General features: G+C 51.1%; 1 non-coding gene across 1 annotated transcript; it reads left to right on the top strand.

The window, feature by feature from the left end:
- The first annotated feature begins 21,364 nt into the window (after positions 1-21,364).
- TRNAR-CCU lies at positions 21,365-21,437 on the top strand. Its single transcript has one exon. It is a non-coding gene; the product is annotated as a tRNA-Arg (tRNA).
- The last annotated feature ends 228 nt before the right edge of the window (positions 21,438-21,665 follow it).

Here is a 21,665-nt window from a genome sequence, read left to right on the forward strand (position 1 = left end):
TCATGAATGCAAAAGGAGACAGCACAAAACTGGAAACGCTCTAGAACTAAAACAACCACATGAATCTCATTTCCATTTTCAATGAGTTATCAAATTGATGGATGCAAAGAACGTCTCAGGCAATACAGATTTGCATAAACATGTGTAAATTAGGTGGTCGGACAAGGACTAGAGGATGGAATTGTAGGGGAATTCACAGCTCATTGAACACTGTGCAGAATGAATCAGCCTGGAAGGAGGGCCGGAGTGGAGGGCCACAGGGCTCTGTTCTGTCCTGGAGCCAGTCAGCACTTCTACAGCACCTTGGATAGAAGCAGGTCTGTGCTCTTCAAATCTGCAAACGGCATGAACCCGGGAGGGACGCTTAAAATGAATGAGAATGAAATCCCAAATCCAGTGGGTCAAACATTGCCGAGATCATTTGCATTTCCTATTGCATCGTTACAAGCTGGGGAGGCCTGGCCTGGCAGAAGGAAGTTGCTGACGACGTATAGAGGGGGCCGCCTTCACAGGGGTCACTGGAGACATTGATGGGAGTTGAAGCCTACACAGTATGGGTCACATTGCTAACACTCGGAACCAGCTCCTGGAAACTCCCTGCGTAGAGCAGATTGCAGCTGCAAGTGGGCTTTCAGATCTGGACTGCCTCGTTTAAGGACAGGAGCTAGCTAGAGTGCATGCTAGGGAGAGTACCTTGAAGGTGAAGGAAGCAGGAGAGATGATGAAGAGACGATGTCAGCTGGACCTGGAGGAGAGATGACCACGGCAGGGGGTGGGAGTGGGGGAACCTCATTGCAGGCTGTGAGTATATATATCAAGGCTACATAGGAAAAAACAAATGGTTATCAAAAACTCAAAGTGACTGTGGCTGGACCTGGCTCCCGGGGAGGGTGGTATAAATCCCGTTGGTGGGAAAATAAATCCCACTGGAGGCAGGGCTGGAACACAGGAAGAGGGACGTGGGTGCTTGGGCCACTGGAGGGGGAGGGCAGTGGGGTGGGAGGGGGTCTCTGTTGGGAGGGAGGCCGGCCACAGGAGGATTAGGAGCTGTCTCTGTAAGCCTGAATCCAGATGGTGCTCTGGTGTGAACCTCCTTCCTTGCTGGCATACGGATGCTCCTATGATAATGTTTGGAGGAAACAACCCGTGTTTCTGAATCTCGGGGACTGTGTGAGGACAATAAGGGGGATGCTGAGATGGTCGGTTCCCAGGGCCCAGCCAGTGAAGGCAGGGCGTCTCCAGGAAGTTCCAGCGGGAGATGGGGTGCCATCACATGTCGGAGGGAGTTTGAGGCAAGTTTTTCCAAAGTTCGGCAAATAAAGAAGTTTGACCCGAGTTTGGTGCTGCTCCCTAGAGAGAAATAGGGAGCAGGAGGAGGTCAGAGCAGGGAAAGCCTTCTGACACCAGGCGCAGGGATCTGACGATGGACCTCTGTGGGCAGTGGTCCATCCTCGTGAAGTTTCAAAAGAAGATGACAGCCACCTGATGTGAGTGCTGGAGGGGATTCGTTTTGTTTCCAAAGATTTTTTTTTAAATGTGGACCTTTTTTTTAAGACTTTATTGAATTTGCCACAACATTGCTTCTGCTTCATGTCTTGACCCTTTGAGCACAAGGCATGTGGGATCTTAGTTCCCCGACCTGGGATCAAACCCACACCCCCTGCCCTGGAAGGAGAAGCCTTAACCACTGGATCACCAGGGAAGTCCCAGGACAAAATTCTTGATGATAATGACCAAAAAGACCAGTTTAATTGGCTGAAGATTAAAAAAAAGAAAGAAAAAAAAAATGAGGAGGGTTTTGTTGGCTCACATAACTAAAAGTCCAGAATGTCCCATACCACTGGACCAAATGGGCAAAGCATACCTTCAGGGACTGATGTCTGTCTCTCAACTCTGGTTTCCTCTGTCCAGCCTTCCTTCCAGGCAGACCCTGCTCAGGTGCTAGCAGAAACAGCAGCCCCCGGCCCCCATCTCACCGACCCAGCAAGCCCACGCAAGGGGCCAAGCCTTTCCTCTTTGTTTCTGCGAAGGTCCCAAGACCAACCCACATTAGACTGATGCCTCCACCTCAAATACATCAGGAGGACGGGGCTCACTGATTGGCCAGTCCTGGGCCAAGTGATCATCTCTGGAGCAGATGTGAGTGTGAGGGCAGACAGCAGCTCCCTACACCTGGGGCTTGACCGAATGGCACAGGACAAGTTTCCATCTCTGAGTGAAGGACTCTGTACACCGCGAGTGTTCCAAGACCCAAAGACGAGCCAAGCGCACAGCAAGACCTGAGCAAATCATGGGTGGTTGTTGTTCAGTCGCTCAGCCCTGTCTGACTCTTTGTGACCCCATGGACTGCAGCACATCAGACTCCCTTGTCCTTCACTATCTCCCAGAGTTTGCTCAAACTCATGTCCATCCAGTCAGTGATGTCATCCAACCATCTCATTCTCCTCCAGCCTTGAATCTTTCCCAGCATCAGGGTCTTTTCCACTGAGTCAGCTCTTTGCATCAAGTGGCCAAAATATTGGAGCTTCAGCTTCATCATCAGTCCTTCCAGTGAATATTAGGGTTGATTTCCTTTAGGATTGACTAGTTTGATCTCCTCGCTGTCCAAGGGACTCTCAAGAGGTTAGTTGACTTAGAAGCACAGTACCAGATTTTCTATCATCCCTGTTCACATTCTTACCAGACTTGATCTTCAGATGAGTTAGAGTCTCTTATGCCTATTTAAATTACTGCCCCTCCCCATTTTAAAAACAGTTTTGCTAAGATGAGGCCAGAACTTCCTTGCTTTGGGCTCAAGACCATTCCAAAATTTCTGGCACACAGAACAAACACAAAATACACTTCAGAAGAGTCAAGATTTCAGACAGGGCAGAACTAGACAAAGGTTTCAGACTATATGATAGATGATGTTTCAGAGGAAGGTGGAGAAAGGGTTCATTAAGTACCACAGCTGCTTGTCTCTGGGCCGGAATGATTCCAGCTCTGACTCTGGAGGCCAAATTGAAAATTCAGTCTTCACCACTGGACTTTCAGGGGAGACCGAATAAGCATTATTTTGTTTTGTTTGTATCTTTCTTTTTTGTTTTTTAAATTATGAAAATATGACAACACATTTATAGGAGACTTGGAAAATACAGAACAAAGTTACAAATGGTTCCACTATATATTACAGTTGTTTGTTTTAAGTAGATAAATTAAGGTTTTTATTTGGAGTTTCAATATCAAAGGCTTCCCTGGTGACTCGGATGGTAAAGAGTCTGCCTGCAGTGAGGGAGACCCGGGTTCAATCCCTGAATTCAGAAGATCCCCTGGAGAAGGAAATGGCAACCCACTCCAGTATTCTTGTCTGGAAAATCCCATGGACAGAGGAGCCTGGTCAGCTACAGTCCATGGGGTCGCAAAGAGTCGGACATGACTGAGCAACTTCTATCAATATCAAACTCTCAGAAATTAATAGAATGAATGTACATAGAAGTAGAAGACTACAGTAGACCCAAAAAGCATTACCAACCAATTTGGCATAATTCCCCTAAATATTCTTAACACCGTCCTTTTCCGGAAACCTTCTCCTGGTTCCAGCCTCAGTGTTTCTCGGGGAGCTGTCTGATGCCCCCTCCTGCTTCCCTGCCCCCTCACTGCTTGTCATCTGCACCACCATTGGTGCAAGCTTTCTCAAAAGTCAGCGGTGGTCCTCCCTCCTCTTCTGAAAACTCTTCTGTGGCTTCACCTCACCCTCTTTTTTAAATTGAGATGAAATGTGTATAAGATTGTGTTAACCACGCTAACCTGTGCAGTCCAACAGCGTTAAGTACATTCACAACATCACCGCCATCTAGTTCCAAAACACTTCACCATCCCAAACGGAAACTCTGCACCCACTAGCAGTTGCTTTTCCATTTTCTGCTCTCCCAGGCCTCAGGCAACCACCATATGCCTTCTATTTCTACAGATTTGCCTATTCTGAACATTTCACATGAAGGGGACCTTACAATATATGACCTTTTGTGTCTGGCTTAAGAATCTGCCTACAGTGCAGGAGACCTGGGTTTAATCTCTGGGTCGGGGAGATCCTCTGGAGGGGGGCACAGCAACCCACTCCAGTATTCTTGCCTAGAGAATCCCAAGGTCAGAGGAGCCTAGCAGGCTACAGTCCATAGGGTCACAAAGAGTTGGACCCAACTGAGTGACTTAGCACGCACACATGTGTGAGCTTGGGCTCTGACTTCTTTCAGAACACAGCACTGGTCTGCTGAAATAGTTTCACTGCAGCATCTCCAGAATCTTCTCTGCATGGTGCTTGGGATGCTGTCTCCGCCAGCTGCCAGAAGGCTCAGGGACACCCCCTAACAAGAGTCAAGATGGGTAGTGACAAGGGGTGGTGAGAGCGTGTCACCTGCTCACGCAGGTGTCTTGCTCTGTAATAAAGAATTGGCTGGCCTTTGTTCCTGGGAGGCAACCTTTGAATTCTTGGCATCTCCTGAGTGGCAGACATACCTTCGTTATTCATGGTGGGCCCTGATGCTTGTGGCACAGAGCTGACCCTTGGTGAGCGCAGACCGAGCCAGAAAGACCAGCCGCGCAGTTAGAGGGAGCTTGGCTTCCATCCGTCCTGCCTCCATAGTAAAGCCCCGGGAGAAGCTCTGGACATCGGGCGAGTTTCCTGGTCAGAGATCACACATCCTCATGCCCAGAGGACACAGAAGCTTTGCATCTGGAAGTCTGTGAGAAGACCTCACGCAGAGTGTCTCTCCTTGTGGCTGGCTTTGATTTGAATCCTTGGTAATAAAACTGTAGTCATCTGGGCAGTGCTTTCCTGAGTTCTGCTAGCTGCTTTAGTGAGTTATTGAGGGGTATAGCTCAGATTTGGGGGACTTGGCCCCCTGAGACCCTGGAAACTTGTGACTGGTGTCCGCAGGGGGCAGGCTTGTAGGACTCACCTCTTACCTGTGAAGTCGGTGTTGACTGTGGGTAGTCGGGGTGACCATCGCACTCTGGTATCACCCCCAGGTCCCCCTCCCTGATGTTGTTAATATAAAGCTGCACAGAATGGACGGGGTGGGGGCGGAGAGCAGGGGGACGCAGGGGAAGATACTTGCATTTTTTGCCTATTGGCCACTTTGAGCAATCCTTCCTTGTTTGCTATAAAATGAACTGCTGGTTAGGATTGAGGAGGAAATCCAGAAAAACATGGACACTGAAGCCTTTGAAGTTGGGCTGGGTCCTTCACTCCCTTAGGTCAGAAAGCAGAACCCGAGTGCGGGTGAACCAGTGTCACCATCACACATTGACCTTCCCCCCAAGCAGTTTATCAATGAAGGGAATTTAATGAGCTCACATCCTGGTCCTCTCTTGGGCGAGTGTGGGGGATGGTGTGAGAGAGAATGAGTGCTGGAGAAGATGACGGGGCGTGCACAAGCTAATAGGAAACTCCTGCGCCGATCTTTGCCATTTGCAGTGGTAGCTTGCAAGAGAGGCTGCCCAATAAAGTCATCAGGGAAGGTGTTGGAGGCCAGGTGGGGCCACAGATGGAAGAGGAAGTCAGACAGAAGGAGGGACTGAGCATAGCTCAGGAGGGAGGGATCAGCTTGATCCAGGCACCCCTGGGAGGCGGCAGACACCTGCTGCCCTGAGGGCTGGAGCACCAGGAATCTGGGTTCTTACACTGGCTCTCAGAGCAACCCTGGGGTCTGGCATTATTCCCATTTAACAGATGGGAAAACAGAGGCCCAGGCACATTAGAGGAAGTCTCCTCGACTGGGTATTCACGCCAGGCTTCTGGTGGATTTGACCACTCAATAAGATGACATCTTCCTCTTCCACCCACGACAGAGGGCCATCCCATCAGTCTCGAGACCTGAACTTCAAAACAATTTTTAGAGCAGAGGGCATGACTCTCCTTAGCGGCACCTCCAGGGTTAAAAAGGTCCCTGAAAGCTTCTCCAGGGCAATGTAAACTGTCAGAGAAGCAGCCAAGTTCTGGAAATCAGACCTGGGGAAAAGGAAACTTCAAATTACACAAGAGACCACAGAAGGTCTCCACATTTCTCAAAGCCCCAAACCCAGCAGGACCAGGATGCTCCCTGGATATCAGGGTGGGACTGGTGAGCCCACCTGATTGAGGGGTGAACTGAACACCATCTGGGGCTGTTAATTCTTCTTTCGCCCAATGCTGTAAACACAGTGCTGACCTGAGAGGGCTGCTCAGAGCCTACGACTGGGGCCACGTGGAGAGCAAATTAAAAGCTTTCTGGATCTCAAGTTGCTCTTACAAAACAATGTTTTTAGGAGTGAAGCAATTAATCCAAACACACATGGGTTCAATTTCCTTGAAACAGAAATGGCTTCAAAAGCAAGAAAGAAAAATGCCCAGGGACAAATTGCCTCTGAGTTTTGTGATCCCCAAGCTTGTGGGAAGGATGGCCAAGCTATTACCCTGCTCCCTACGACACCAGAACCCTCCCCACCCCTGATCTTGGCAGAGGGAGAGGGGCTCTGGGGTAATCTCGTGCTAACCCACTGCCCCGCGCCGGAGGTGGAGAAGGGAAGAGCTCACTTCCCAGGGGGACATGGGCAGGGACCCAAGCCCCCCACTTTCATATGGACTGTCTTTGGGCAAAAAGGATACGAACAAGGAAATGAAACAAACAAGCCCCCTGGATCCTGGGGCTCTTTCTCTGCAGAAGGCTTTCTTCCTTCTGATTTTCCTTGAGGCGAAGGAAGGGATTTCAAAGACATGTCTGTTTTCCCCTTGCAAAGTTTTATGACTTGGCCTCCACGATTCACTCGGGAGACAAGTGTTTTAATAGAATTACATTGAGACCTTTAATTGACCTCCCCAAACAAAGGAAATTAAACACAAGATGATGTTTGTATAAAACTTCTAAGGTCCAGCGGGAATCAAGCCATCCACTCCAAGTGCAAAATGAAGTGAGAAGTTCAAGGCTGCCCTCTGCGGGGTCCTACGTTCTGGTGAGAAAGAGAAGGGTGGGCTGGGGTGCCTGCCGGGCTCCGCCACCCACAGGCTAGTTCTCAGACAAATCGTGTCAGTCAGTTCCCATCTGAAAGGTTGGGGAAGAGAAGGTGAAGTAATTTTGAGTTTAGAAAGCTAAATGTATATGAAAGATTATGTTTCTGTTTTTTGTTTTAAATGATGAAACATCGGACAAATGTTGGTGATTTTTACCTGCGGAGGGTGTGGGGCCCGTGTGCTCTGACCGCCCCCGGTGATGACAGCCCATGATTTATTTATTTTTCATCCATTCGTTCCTCACCCCACTCCAGCTTCTTTCCCTCTCTTGGAGAAAACAAGCTCAGAGTGTTTCCGTGAGATAGGCCACTTTGACAGCTGCAAGGAACGGGACTCAGGGCCCAGGGCAGGTCTGACTCCAAGGCTACGGCCCTGCTGTCCACAAAACTGACCCCACCAGAACGACTCCAAGCTGTGCATCTGCCATTTGTTCTCTCCCCGCTGGAATTCCAGACTCCCCACCCCCCCAACTCTGTCCTCAGCACTTGGATACCGAGGGCTGTTTTAGACTTAAGACGTCCACACTCCAACCCTGCTGCCAGTCCATGCCCATGCTCCAGCCTGCTCCATCTGGGTCCTTCCATCTGAATTAACAGCCTCTCCAGCGCCTCCCCCCTCCCCGCCCACTTGCTCTTTAGCCTTCTCCTTGACTGCTATCTGTCGCTCACGCCCCACAGGCAATATGACAGCTGCCCCTGGAATCCAGGGGCTTCCTTCATAGCTCAGTTGGTAAAGAATCCGCTGGCAATGCAGGAGACCCTGGTTCAGTTCCTGGGTCAACGCAATGTGGGAGACCTGGGTTCGATCCCTAGGTTGGGAAGATCCCCTGGAGTACGGAAAGGCTACCCACTCCCAGTATTCTGGCCTGGAGAATTCCATGGACTATACAGTCCATGGCGTCACAAAGAGTTGAACACAACTGAGCGACTTTCTTTCACACCTGGAGTCCAGTCCTTCCTACCTTCCCCGCCCTGGTGCAGCTACCACTACCTCTTGCCTGGATTCTCCCAGATGCCTCCTGTGGGTCTCCTTGCCCACCCTCCCCCACCACAGGCTCTTCTCCAACCTCACAGCCAGTTACATCAGACCACGTCACTTACTCTCCAATAGTGACCCAAGCCCTCCCCTCCACCCCCGTCTCCCAAGTCTAGGCAGTTTCCTTCCTCTGAGCCATTGTGCTTGCTGTTCCCACTGCCTTAAACCCTTAAACATTCTTCCCCTGCCTCTGAGCCACTGTTCTTGCTGTTCCCATTGCCTTGAACGTTCTTCCCCAAAATATCCCACAGCAACTCCCCCAAACCCACCCCATCTCAGCTCACACCTCCTCAGTAGGCTTCCCTAGATGCCCATCTCAACACTGCATTTCTTCCCTCACTGCAGCCCCCTCCGCTGTGGCTGACTTTTCTTCATGGAGATGCTCACCCTCTGGGATGTACTGTATTTAGAGAGTTGCTTCCCACTCCATGGGAACAAGGTTTTTGTTTTTTTTTTTAAATCCTTATTCACTTTTGCACCTCATTCATGTCTAGAACAGCCACTGGTGAGCACAAGCATCTGTTGAATAAGGGCTTCCCAGGTGGCGCCAGTGGTAAAAAAAAAAAACCCACCTGCCAATGCAGGAGACATAAAAGACCGGGGTTCAATCCCTCAGTTGGGAAGATCCCCTGGAGGCGGGCATGGCAATCCACTACAGTATTCTTGCCTGGAGAATCCTTTGGACAGAGGAGCCTAGCGTGCTACAGTCCACGGGGTTGCACAGAGTCGGGCACCACTGAGCACACATGAATGCACTAACTTCCACCTGTTACCAGGAGGCCGGTGATGGCTGCACCAGGAGGCCAGGTCCGATGGCTGCAGGCGTCCTGCAGCTCAGGGAGAGGTCAGGACAATGCCAGGGGACAGAGGGCTTATCTGAACGCCCTTCTTTCCTCCCCCCACCACCTGGACCTGGGGACGTGTCCGTAGGGTCAGAAAGTCAGACACAACTGAAAACGACTTAGCACTGCTGAATAAAGACTGCATGAATGAATGAGTGAACAAATGAATGAAGACAACACTGGCAAAGATTTCCCCCTCTGCTAGTTGTGAAGAATGCTCAGTTAGGGCCCCCATGGGGTCCTGTGTCTGACCCTTGTGGGGGTGCAACAAGGGCACAGACCTCACCTGGTACAAGCTCCCCCTGACGCAGCCATCTCCTCCGCTGGTCGGGGGTCTGTGCCTGTTCACAACCCACCGAGTGACCTGGAGCCCAGCCTCCCATGCAGTGACCGTCCACCTGCATCCACATTGCCAGGGGTCCCTTCACCATTTCTGTGCACCCGGCCTCTTGCTGAGAGGGTTGTCCTCCAGCTGTTGGGGGCTGGATCGCAGGAGGACTGGGAACTTGCCCCCTTCAGCCCCTGACTGACGGGGTGAGCTATATATCCTCAGCTCCCGAGCCCCTGATCAGGACCACTCTTGGCTGTGACCGTCACCTCCAAACCATGAGCCTAGCCTAATCCCATGCCCTTGAGCAGCCCCGTCCTCCTTGGTCTCACTTCCCACTCCATGGCTCCACTTTCTGGAAACACCTCCTAACAAACGCTTTTCACATGAATCCTCATCCCAGGACCTGCTCATGGAAATACCAGTCGAGGACATACCTTCCAGGGTCATGAGAATTCAAGTGAGACTGGGGGCGTGTACACACCAGACACTCTGCTCTGTGCCTTCACCCATAGTCTCCTCCTAGTGTCCCAAGGAAGGGACAGCATGACACCCATTTAAAAGGTGAGAAAACTGAGGCCCATGGTCCCACGATAAAGGCCATCACCAGCACTTGAATATATGTACTTTCCCAACGTGAATGTCCATGCCTTTCACCCCTCTGTGTGATGCCCCCCACAAAGGATTGGCAGCCTTGAAATGCCACCCTACTTACCAGAAGGCATTGACTCAGATTATGAACACCATTGTGTGCATTCCCTTCCAACCAACACATTTTTTTTCTGGTCACGCTGCCTGACATGTGGGATCTTAGGTCCCCGACCAGGGATCAAACCCTCACCCCCTGCAGTGGAAATGCAGAGTCTTAACCACTGAATCATCAGCGAAGTCCCATCCAACCTAACACATTTTTAAAAAACTAGGATGTATTTCCCCTTTTTGCAATGAAATGGACTCAAAGTTGTACCCCATCCCATCCCTGAAGAATTTGCTACACGAGAAGAAAGAAGAAAATCACCGCGCCATATTTTTAACTGATTGCTTGTGTATGCCTGTTTGGTGAGATTTATTCTCTCATTAATCACTGCCCTCCCTTCATTCATGTTAAATATAAAATTGATTAGGAAAGATCCCCATCATGGTTAAAAAAAAATAATTAGCTGCTACATCATATTGCCCACAGTGAGACAGAAAGGAGTGATTAAATTAGGAATATTAAAACCCCATTAATCTGCGCTCAACTTAAGCTCTGCTTGTTCATCTCGTGGTGGCGCTTATTATTTCTGACACTGAAAGATATTTGAATTACCAGCTGCAACAAGGTCACTCGCTGAAAGATGTCAGGTCAGCCATTAGTCAAAGGCGGGAGAGGCGACCAGAAGTGAGGGCTGCCCACGTGTCCGGGAGGCCTGTCCTCACAGATGTCACTCTGAAAAGCGGGGGACACCCCACCTCTGGGCTGGCTGGGGTACAGGCACCCGCAGAGCCTTGATCCACACCTGCTCTCTATCACCCTCTGTGGGTCACTTGTGCCTCTAGGGACCTGCCAGGCATCCTCTGGGCCGGCATCCTCCGCCCGTACCCCACCAGGGTCCCCGCCTCTTGTCCATGGGTGCATGAGAGCCCCGCTCCCACGACAGGGATTACACTAAACTGGCAAATGTCACCTGCTGGATGCTTGTACCTGCCCAGCCTGTGCTGGACAGCTTTCATCTTATCTCATTTAATCCATCCCCAGGCTTCTCAGTGGTAAAGAATCCACCTGCCAATGCAGGAGACAGAGAAGACACGGGTTCAATCCCTGGGCTGGGGAGATTCCCCTGAAGAAGGAAATGGCAACCCACTCCAGTATTCTTGTCTGGGACATCCCATGGACAGAGGAGCCTGGTGGGCTACAGTCCGTAGGGTTGCAATGGGTTGGACACGACTGAGCAACTGATGCCATTAATCAGATGAGGGGCTAAGGTCATACAGATGGCAGGTGTCGGAACTGGCAGTCAGCCCCCAAAGGGGACACATTTAGTCACTTTCTAGATAATTCCTTTGCCAACAGACACTGGAGTCCCCTGGACTCCCTTTGAAGGATGCTACAGCGCCGAGGTGAGTGAATGTGATCTGGGGTACGGTCCCATTTTGCAGGACTTAACCATTAGATCAACAACCATCACAAACCACCTACCACAGCCAAGCATCAAGCTGGGTGAGCCGGAGCCTCTCCTGGAGCCTGACCGAGGCCCCGCAGAGCCGTCACGTGGGGAACTGGGGCCAGGTCACCCAACAAGGGGAGAGACTTTCCCACCTCCTCATCTTTCTTTAGCGTAAAATCATGGCTAACCTCTGCCTCTAGCCATTTGTGTCTGACTTTATTTCTTCTTCCCCTTTAACATCATTTGCTGTTCTGTTACAGAACCCAAATCAGCCCCCAACCATTCATTCCTCTGGCCCTGGAGGGGTAGGGAAGATCACTGTCCTGTCGGCAGCTTGTATTCCCAACTGCTGGGCCTGCTCTGCGTTCAGGGTTCCCTACCCCACCACCACCACCCCAAGGGACTGGACTGGACCAAGAAAGGGTCTCCCTAGGACAGCTTGAAGTAAGTGCATCAGAAGAGCAAAGGTGAGCAGAGCTGGGGGAAGGAGTCTAGGGTCCACACTGAGGGGGAGAATAGGGGTCTGAGATGAACAGGGAGTGGGAGGCACTGGATAGATACTTCCTGAGTGGATGAACAAAGGAGTGGATGAATGAGTAAGTGGATGAATCCATGAATGAGTAGGTGAATGAATGAATGAGTAGTTGAATGAATGGGTGGATGAGTGAATGAGTAGATGAATGAATGAATAAGTAGATGAATGAAATCAGGGAATGGGAACTGGGAAGTCAGATTTAAGTCAAGGCAGAGAACAAGAGAGAGTCAGGGCCAAAGATTGAGAGTCAGGACAGTCCATGGGGGTGTGCCGGCCTTTCCCATCAAATCACGGCCCGGGGGCTCCAGGGTGAAGGCCTCTGTCCTTGTCTGACCTTCGCACCTGCCTTGGATGCAAAACTGGGCTGCGCTGACCCTCCACTCAGGCTGGGAGCGCCTCCTTCTCAGGCCACTGAGCACAGTTTCCCTTCCCTCGGAGTCTTCCTCTCCAGGGTTAGCCAGCTGCGCTCACAAGACAGCAGGCCTCCTTCTGCTGTGAGAGGCACAGCCCTGCTGTGACCTCCGTGGTCGCTCTCCACCGTTGACCTCTTGCCCGCAGGGCATGGAACACCCCCTCCTGGTCCCCGCTCCTGGCTGACTGGGTGCTGGAGTGCCAGTGCTCAAGCCAGCCTGTTGAACTGAATCCAAGCAGGGCTGGAGACCTCCAGGGGTACCTCCCTGTTTCACTGTGGAGGAAATGAACCCCAATGGGTCATGGGTTTGCCCACACCCCACTTCTGGCTCATAACCAGCTGCTTAGAAAAAATGCACAAAGTTTATTTAAGAGCGGAATTCCAACTTGGGAGGAAGGGTTTTCTTATAAGGGACACCTGGAATGGCCCAGGGTTGGTTCCTGTTACACAGTGTTCTCTGCCTCGTTTTGATGCTTACCAGATGTGTTGGTGAGGGACAGGCCCAAGGGAGGATGCATGTGGACGTGGGGACCAAACCTTGTCCCACATAACCATGGGCACGGGCTGCCCGCAGCGCCAAAGTCAGTCCAGGGCTCATGAGCCAAGTGGCCTGGCAGCCCGGCCCCCGAGTCATCCCTCCTAAATGGCAGGGACAGAGCTTCCCCTGCTCCCCACCCCCGTGTTCTCTGCCTGCAGCAGATGTGTGGTTGTCCCCACCCAGCCATGGTCCAGGAGCACTCAACTGGGTTACTGGGAAGACAAAGACACCAACCTGTGAAAACAGCCCACACTCCTGGTCAATGCCTGAAGCTGGCTATGCACAGGGGTGGTTTGGAACAGCCTGGGGCCCTCCCCACAGGTCTCCTCAGAACCACCTCGGAATCAGGACAGGGAGCATGTGACAGCTGGACCAAGAGTTTACTTGGCAGGAAGGCTCTGAAACCCAGGGCCAGCTGCCTGGCGATGCGGAGGAGTGGATTCTGTTTAACTTGCCGCTGGCCAGCGTGGCTAAGGGCACAGAGCAGGCATGCGGGCACCCATTCTCCAGGATGAGGTTCAGAGCAAGGCCAGACCTCAGACCTCTCAGAAAGCTGGTATTCTCCGGGCTGGAGACCACACAGGGCTGCATTTCCGAGAGTCAAATTTAAGGCCCGTCATCTCTAGCACAAGGACCAGAGCATGCGTGCTAAGTCGTTTCAGTCATGTCTGACTCTTTGTGACCCTATGGACTGTAGCCCACCAGGCTCCTCTGTCCATGGGATACTCCAGACAAGAATACCGGAGTAGGTTGCCATGCTCTCCTCCAGGGGAATTGTCCCGACTCGGATCAAACATGTGTCTCTTGCGTCTCCTGCATTGGCAAATGGGTTCTTTACTGCTGAGCTGGACCAAAGGAGAATTTAAAATGACCCGAGAACACTTGGCTTGATTGGTTTGTCAGTGGCCTAAAAGATCCTGGAGAAAAGGTATGTCTCGAGTGACTTCTGGGAAAAGGACATAACAAGAATAAGAGACACGTCTTAGCGTCTCCGGGGAGGGCCCAGCAGGAGGAGAGTGCACTTGTGCGGCCTGGCTGCCCCTCCACCCCACCCCCCACCCTCTCCTTCCTGGGAGCACAGGGCCGGCCTTGTTTTCTGGCCCTGGGCCTGCACGGAGCATCACATTGTGGGCGTCATGAGGCAGCTGGGAGGAAAGGGCAAAGAGGCACAGGCCTGAGGGATCCTCCGAGCGGGAACCCAGCCTCCCGGGCGGCTCCCCAGGCCCTGCGTGAAGCCAGATCCAGAGGAAAAAGAAAATGGACAGGTAGTGTGCTCCTGACGCCTCAGGTTTGATGAGGATGGAGAATTTGATGCTTCCATGTTCTCGGCAGGGGGCATGATCTGGATGGGCAGGGGCAGGCCTGGAAGGTGATGCTTGGGGTTTTAGAGGGGAATGAAAGGGTTAGTGCGGTCATGTAGAGCAGTGGCCCATGACCTCCGGGATGCAATGCTTGATGATCGGATGTAATAATAATAAAGTGCACAATAAACATAGTGTGCTTGCATCATCCTGAAACCACCTCCCCCCTCACTTCAGTCCATGGAATAATTGTCTTCCAGAAACTGGTCCCTGGCGCCAAAAAGTTTGGGGACCCCTGATTTAGAGTGGTGACATGGGGATGGAGTTGTGGGAGGGCTGGTGGCTTTGAGAGGATGCTTCACATGGTGGGGCGGCAGGGATGGGGATGGGACGTGGGGAGAGCTGTGAACCCCACTGACACTGAGGGAGCCCCACGCCAGCAGGGGCTTCAGGAGAGGGAGGCCTGTACCTAGGAAGGCACCTCCTGCTCATGGATCTCTCAGAGAGAGACTAGCCCAGAATGATGCTCTAAAGTCCAGAGGAAAGAAAATAACCAGTGCTGGCTAGAAAGTCTAGTCTGGGCTGGGGGAGACCAAGGGACCCTCCCCACGAGTACAGGGCAGGGAGGGAGCTCAGACAGGCCCAGCGGATCCTGAACAAGGGCCTGGGCCTCCAGCTAGAAGACCAAGGCCCCAGTCCCCATGCAGTTGGGATGACCTCCTTACACTCCGGGCCTCGGTTTCAGCATCTGAAAAATGGGTTCACTGTGAGGAGTGAGGGAGCCTGGCACAGAGCAGATGCCCCACAAGTGCTGGGTGAGCCCGACTCATTTGCAAAGCAGTGTGTATGTGTGGGGGCACATTTAGTTACAATTAAAGTTACATTTGATTCTGAGGGCTGTCTTTTCACCTTGCTTATAGTTTCCTTTGTTGTGCAAAAGCTTTTAAGTTTCATTAGGTCCCATTTGTTTAGTTTTGCTTTTATTTCCAATATTCCGGGAGGTGGGTCATAGAGGATCCTGCTGTGATTTATGTCGGAGAGTGTTTTGCCTATGTTCTCCTCTAGGAGTTTTATAGTTTCTGGTCTTACATTTAGATCTTTAATCCATTTTGAGTTTATTTTTGTGTATGGTGTTAGAATGTGTTCTAGTTTCATTCTTTTACAAGTGGTTGACCAGTTTTCCCAGCACCACTTGTTAAAGAGGTTGTCTTTTTTCCATTGTACATCCTTGCCTCCTTTGTCAAAGGTAAGGTGTCCATAGGTTCGTGGATTTATCTCTGGGCTTTCTATTCTGTTCCATTGATCTGTATTTCTGTCTTTGTGCCAATACCATACTGTCTTGATGACTGTGGCGTTGTAGTATAATCTGAAGTCAGGCAGGTTGATTCCTCCAGTTCCATTCTTCTTTCTCAAGATAGCAAATGAAGCAACAGACAAAGGATTAATCTCAAAAATATACAAACAACTCCTGCAGCTCAATTCCAGAAAAATAAATGACCCAATCAAAAAATGGGCCAAAGAACTAAACAGACATTTCTCCAAAGAAGACATACAGATGGCTAACAAACACATGAAAAGATGCTCAACATCACTCATTATCAGAGAAATGCAAATCAAAACCACAATGAGGTACCATTACACGCCAGTCAGGATGGCTGCTATCCAAAAGTCTACAAGCAATAAATGCTGGAGAGGGTGTGGAGAAAAGGGAACCCTCTTACACTGTTGGTGGGAATGCAAACTAGTACAGCCGCTATGGAGAACAGAGTGGAGATTCCTTAAAAAACTGGAAATAGAACTGCCATAGGACCCAGCAATCTCACTTCTGGCCATACACACTGAGGAAACCAGATCTGAAAGAGACACGTGCACCCCAATGTTCATCACAGCACTGTTTATAATAGCCAGGACATGGAAGCAACCTAGATGCCCATCAGTAGACGAATGGATAAGGAAGCTGTGGTACATATACACCATGGAATATTACTCAGCCATTAAAAAGAATTCATTTGAATCAGTTCTAATGAGATGGATGAAACTGGAGCCCATTATACAGAGTGAAGTAAGCCAGAAAGATAAAGACCAATACAGTATACTAATGCATATATATGGAATTTAGAAAGATGGTAACAATAACCCTATATGCAAAATAGAAAAAGAGACACTTATGTACAGAACAGACTTTGGGACTCTGTGGGAGAAGGCGAGGGTGGGATGTTTCGAGAGAGCAGCATCAAAACATGTATATTATCTAGGGTGAAACAGATCACCAGCCCAGGTTGGATGCAAGAGACAAGTGCTCAGGGCTGGTGCACTGGGAAGACCCAGAGGGATAGGGTGGGGAGGGAGGTGGGAGGGGGGATAGGGATGGGGAACGCATGTAAATCCATGGCTGATTCATGTCAACGTGTAACAAAAACCACTACAATATTGTAAAGTAATTAGCCTCCAACTAATAAAAATAAATGGGGAAAAAAAAGTTACTTTTGAAAGTTCCAGAAAGATCATCCCCAAAGAAAATGGGAGACAGAAATGGACTGGACATGTGCCCCCAAGTTATAAACAACTCTGGGAAGTATGCTCTAGAAGGGTGCGGTATGTCGAAAAAATGTCTCCCTGCCCACACCCAAGACGTGTCCATATCTTAATCCCCTAATGGCTCAGTGGTGAAGAATCTGCCTGCCAACGCAGGAGATGCAGGTTCAATCCCTGGGTCGGGAAGATCCCCTAGAGGAGGAAATGGCAACCCCTCTCCAGTATTCTTGCCTGGAGAATCCCATGGACAGAGGAGCCTGGTGGGCTACAGTCCATGCGGTCGCAAAGAGTCAGACACGACTGAGCACACACACGTGCCTTGCTTGGTAGACAGTGTGGATGCACTCTGCTGGGGAGAGAGGAGGGAAGTTTGCCCCCAGCAGGTGCAGTCCAAGAGGAGAAGCAAAGTCAGAGATATGGCCCTTTAAAACATCCCAGGGCAAACCCTCCATGACCATCCAGACCAGCAAAGATGGCTGCGGCAGGAGGCCCTGGAAGGATAAGGCACGTGGGCTCAGTGCCCAGCCCGGCTCCAGCCCCTGCTCTGTTTTTTTGCCCACCCTCCCCTGGCTCCAAGCACCCCCAGGAGGAGGACGCACATCTTTGGTAACATCTGTTCTCAGCGTGACTCTCTCCTGTGTCCGGAATCTGCCTCAGCCCAGCCTGTCCCTGGACGGAACCGTCTCTGCAGCCCCTTCTGGTCACAAAGGCCCTGATGACAAGACTGGCTTGCCTGACCTGACGACGTTGGGGCCACAGCTGTGCAGAGAGGCCTCCTGATGGCCATGGCAATGGGTCAAGGCTGGATTCTGACTCCAGGCACCAAACTCATCCCTGGAGTTTAGCAGCCAGATCATTTGTTTACTCTGTCACTAGGAGGGGATCCCAGAGGTGCTCAGTTAACACTTGTTGATGGCCTTGGCTCTCGAGGCTGCTTCAGCTTGGGGATCCTAACTGCAGCACCCGCCCTGGAGGATGGAGCAGCCTCCCTCCAACTCAAGGATACAGGAAGAGACAGGTCCTGATGGTGCATCCTGACAAAGCGATGGTCCCATCACCGAGGGTATCGTTCTCTGCTGGGGAATGACAGCCGCATGGGATTACCCAGGATCGAGACTCACCTGGGGCTTCCCTGGTAGCTCAGTCGGTAAAGAATCCACCTGCAAGGTGGGAGACCTGGGTTTGATCCCTGAGTCAGGAAGATCCCCTGGAGAAGGGAACAGCAACCTACTCCATTATTCTTGCCTAGAGAATTCCATGGACAGAGGAGCCTGGGGGGCTATAGTCCATGGGGTTGCAAAGTGTCAGACACAACCGAGCAATTGATACACACATACAAGACTATAAGACAGGAGCAGAGGGTGTGGCCAAGCCATGGGGATGCTGGACGTACTTGAGACTCTGGGAAAGTTTGCTCCCAGAGGATGGAGTCTAAGAGGGAATCACAGCCCAATGCACCCCAAAGCAAAAAATTATCTCAGCGTAAAATCCTGCTGGGTAGCCTCCATCAGGAGCTTCCCGGAAACCTGCTCATCCCAGAGCTGTCTGCTTCCCCATCACCCCTGTTTCTCATCCAGAGGAGACCACTGGCCCTACTCTCCTGGGAAGCCTACATCTAGGCTAAATTCATAAAAATTATGCAGCAGTTTATTTTATGGTATCTATCAGCTGCTCACTCAGTGGCACAGTGGTAGAGAATCCGCCTGCCCGTGCAGGAGACGCAAGAGATTTGGGGTTTGATCACTGGGTTGGGAAGATCCCCTAGAGAAGGAAATGGCAACCTGCTCCAGGCTTCTTGCCTGGAAAATTCCATGGACAGAGGAGCCTGGCAGGCTACAGTCCATGGGGACCCAGAGGCAGATACAACTGAGCACACACGCACACACCAACTGCTCACTTGTCTGTCTTCCACCTGTTACCAGGAGGCCAGGTCTGACGGTTCCAGGCATCGCCCAGCTCAGGGGGGAGCAGTCGGGACAATGCTGGGGAACAGAGGGCTTATCCGACGGCCCTCCTCACCTCCCCCCCACCACCTGGACCTGGCATGTGTCCTGGGGAGAGGCAGCTGAAGAGGACCAAGGCCAGGAAACCTCATTATCTGTCCAGCTCAGGCCTGAACCAGCCCCAGGATGGACACTTCTATTGTGTGTCATCTTTGGAGACAGAGGAGGAAAAAAAAGTTTTGAGTCTCATGCCATTTCTATATTTCAAAAAAAAAGAAACCCACCTATGACTTGTGCTCTTTCATCCCAGCTAATCTAGCTCCAGCTGGCTTGTTAGACACTGAGGGTGAAGTCACAAGGACCACTCTGGAGAGCGCGAAAAGGAGGGCCATCAGCCTCGCCGGCCTGTGGTCACCACTCACCGTGGTCACCTGGGCTCACTGTGGTCACTGCTGCAGCCCCATGGCTGCCCCTCCCTTCTCCTCTCCATCATGGTCGCCTGCACGGCCCCTTGGGAAGTGTCTGATTAGCAGGTACCCGCTTCCCCGGCCCCACGCAGGCTGGCTGCAGGAACAAAAAATTGTCAGGCAGATGCAGCCGGGGCTGCAGGCTGAGGCGTTGATGTGACCAAGGAGGTCCTCCTGCACCTCCTCCAGCGAGAGATGCAGGTGCCAGCTGCCGAGGGCGAGAATATTCACGGAGGAAATGAGTCTCCCTAGAGGAGCAAAGGTGACAAGATAACACTCGTCATCTTTAATCAGAGACAGAGCCAGGGCAGCTGCTTCCGAAATAACTGCTCCGGCATCATGGAAAGCTGGACGCAGTGTGGCAAGCTGCTCATTTCAGGGGAAAATTGTCAGAGCCCAGACTACAAACAATAGACAAGCTGCCCTTGCGGTCACTCCTGGCTTCCCCCCGCCAGGTGCCTCGTGAGACCTCAGCTCGATGGGGTCAGAGGAACGGTTTTGGGGGTGAAATGGCAGGGGTGGCCCTGCTTGCTGGTCCCCTTCTGGGGTCCGAGGTTGGTGGCTGGATTCGCTTTGACCTGAAATGGAATCACCAGCTCCTTGCCTTGGGGGTGTGGATGTTACTCTTCATCTCTCACGGCTCCAAGTGCCAACTGCCAGCATCTTTATCAGTGATGACGCGGCAGCATTAGCTCTTGCTGTTCCTCACCTCCCACGGCACAGACCTGTACGGGGCTGGGAGGGGAGGCTCTGCAGGCGCGAGCAGCTTCCAGGGCTGCCCTGGATCGGCCGCAGCAAGCGCGGTGCCTGTGCTCAGTTCCCCCAGGAAGAGTCTCCCCCACGACAAAGGACACTGGAGCTTGATGTGGATTCTGTATCAACCCTCCAGCTCCCCCTGTTCTCCCCACCTGAACAGCCCCCTGCACTGCCAGTCCCCTTTCTTGCTCAATCCCCTTTACTGCCCCAACCGCTCAGAGAAGTGCTGGCAAAAGAGGGTATCTTCTTTTTTTTTTTTCAATTTTATTTATTTATTTTTGGTTCTGCTGGGTCTCTATTGCTGAGGGCTTTTCTCTAGTTGCGGCAAGCCGTGGCTACACTCTAGTTGCGATGCTAGCATCATCTCAGAGTCTCTTGTTGCCAAGGACGGGCTCTCGGGGGTGGGGGCTTAAGTAGTTGTGGCCAGCAGGCTCTAGAGCACAGGCTCAGTATTTGTGGGTGCTGGGGCTTAGCTGCTCAGCATTTGGGAATCTTCCCGGATCAGGGATCGAACCCATGTCTCCTGCACTAGCAGGTGAATTCTTTACCACTGAGCCACCAGGGAAGCCCAGACAAGGGCATCTTTGTTACTGCAGCTCTATGTTGCAAAGTGGCTGCCGTCTCCTTTCACGGTGGTCCCTGCGGAGGCCAGCGGGGCAATGGCACTCTGCAAAACCAATCCAAGCCAAACATAAGCCAAGCCATTTTTTTTTTTTTTAACCTTAAAAAGTTCGGCGGGCACGTCCTACCAGTTGGAGACAGTGTGACCAGAATCTCTTTCTTCCCATTTTGCCGTGGGAACCCAGTAGGGGGACAGAGCAAGAGGAAAGTGGAGACAGCTGCGTTAGCCAAGCACAGGAGAAGAAAGTCATGAGAAGACGCAACGAAAGTTCGGAATAGGCAATGGGGTGTCCGCAGCCGGAGGTACAAAGACAAGTGGGTGTTTGGGACCCTAAGCAGCATGCAGCAGAACCAATGGACATGGCTGGAGGCAAACTGGGTGCCAAGACACCAAAGCAGGACTCAGCCTGCCACAGCCTGGCTGTGTGGCTTTCTGAAGCCACTTGACTTCTGTGGGCTTCATTTTCCTCTGTGCAATGAGATGGCAGGACCCAACCTCCTGTTTTCTTTCCAGCTTGAAAATCTTATTCAATGACTAGGAATAGATGGAAAATAAGGATCGATCAAGAGAACACATGAGGTCACCTGCTTGTTTCTTGAAATCCTGCTCTCCTGTGCAATCTCTTGATTTGAATAATTAGGGATATCCATTTAAGTTATTATGCTGGTCATGGTAAAGAGCTCAACTTTCGAACAACATGTTCTCTTTTTACTATCTTTGATCTAGTAACTCCACTTCAAGGAGTCTGAATAAAACTCAAGATAATGAGACAAAGACTCATGTACAAAGATGAACCATTTATCCTTACTAGCAAAGATAAAAAGATAAAAATAACTTCCCAAATGGATATAACCAAAATAAATTGACATCAGGACTTCCCTGGTGGTCCAGTGACTAGGACTCTGCACTCCTAATACAGGGGGCCCAGGTTCGATCCCTGGTCAGGGAACTAGATCCCACATACTGCAACTAAGAGTTCACATGCTGTAGCTAAAAGAGTCTGTGTGCCACAACTAAGATCGACGCTCCCAAGTGCCGCAACTGAGTGGTGCAGCCAAATAAGCAAAATAAACAAATACATTGGCACAGCCGTGAAAATGTCTTCAATGATATTTTAAAACATTGGAAATTATTCGTGCTATAAACACAAACATAGCCACATACATGACAGATGCTG

Source organism: Cervus elaphus, chromosome 5 (genome assembly GCF_910594005.1).
Source record: "Cervus elaphus chromosome 5, mCerEla1.1, whole genome shotgun sequence".
NCBI lineage: Eukaryota > Metazoa > Chordata > Mammalia > Artiodactyla > Cervidae > Cervus > Cervus elaphus.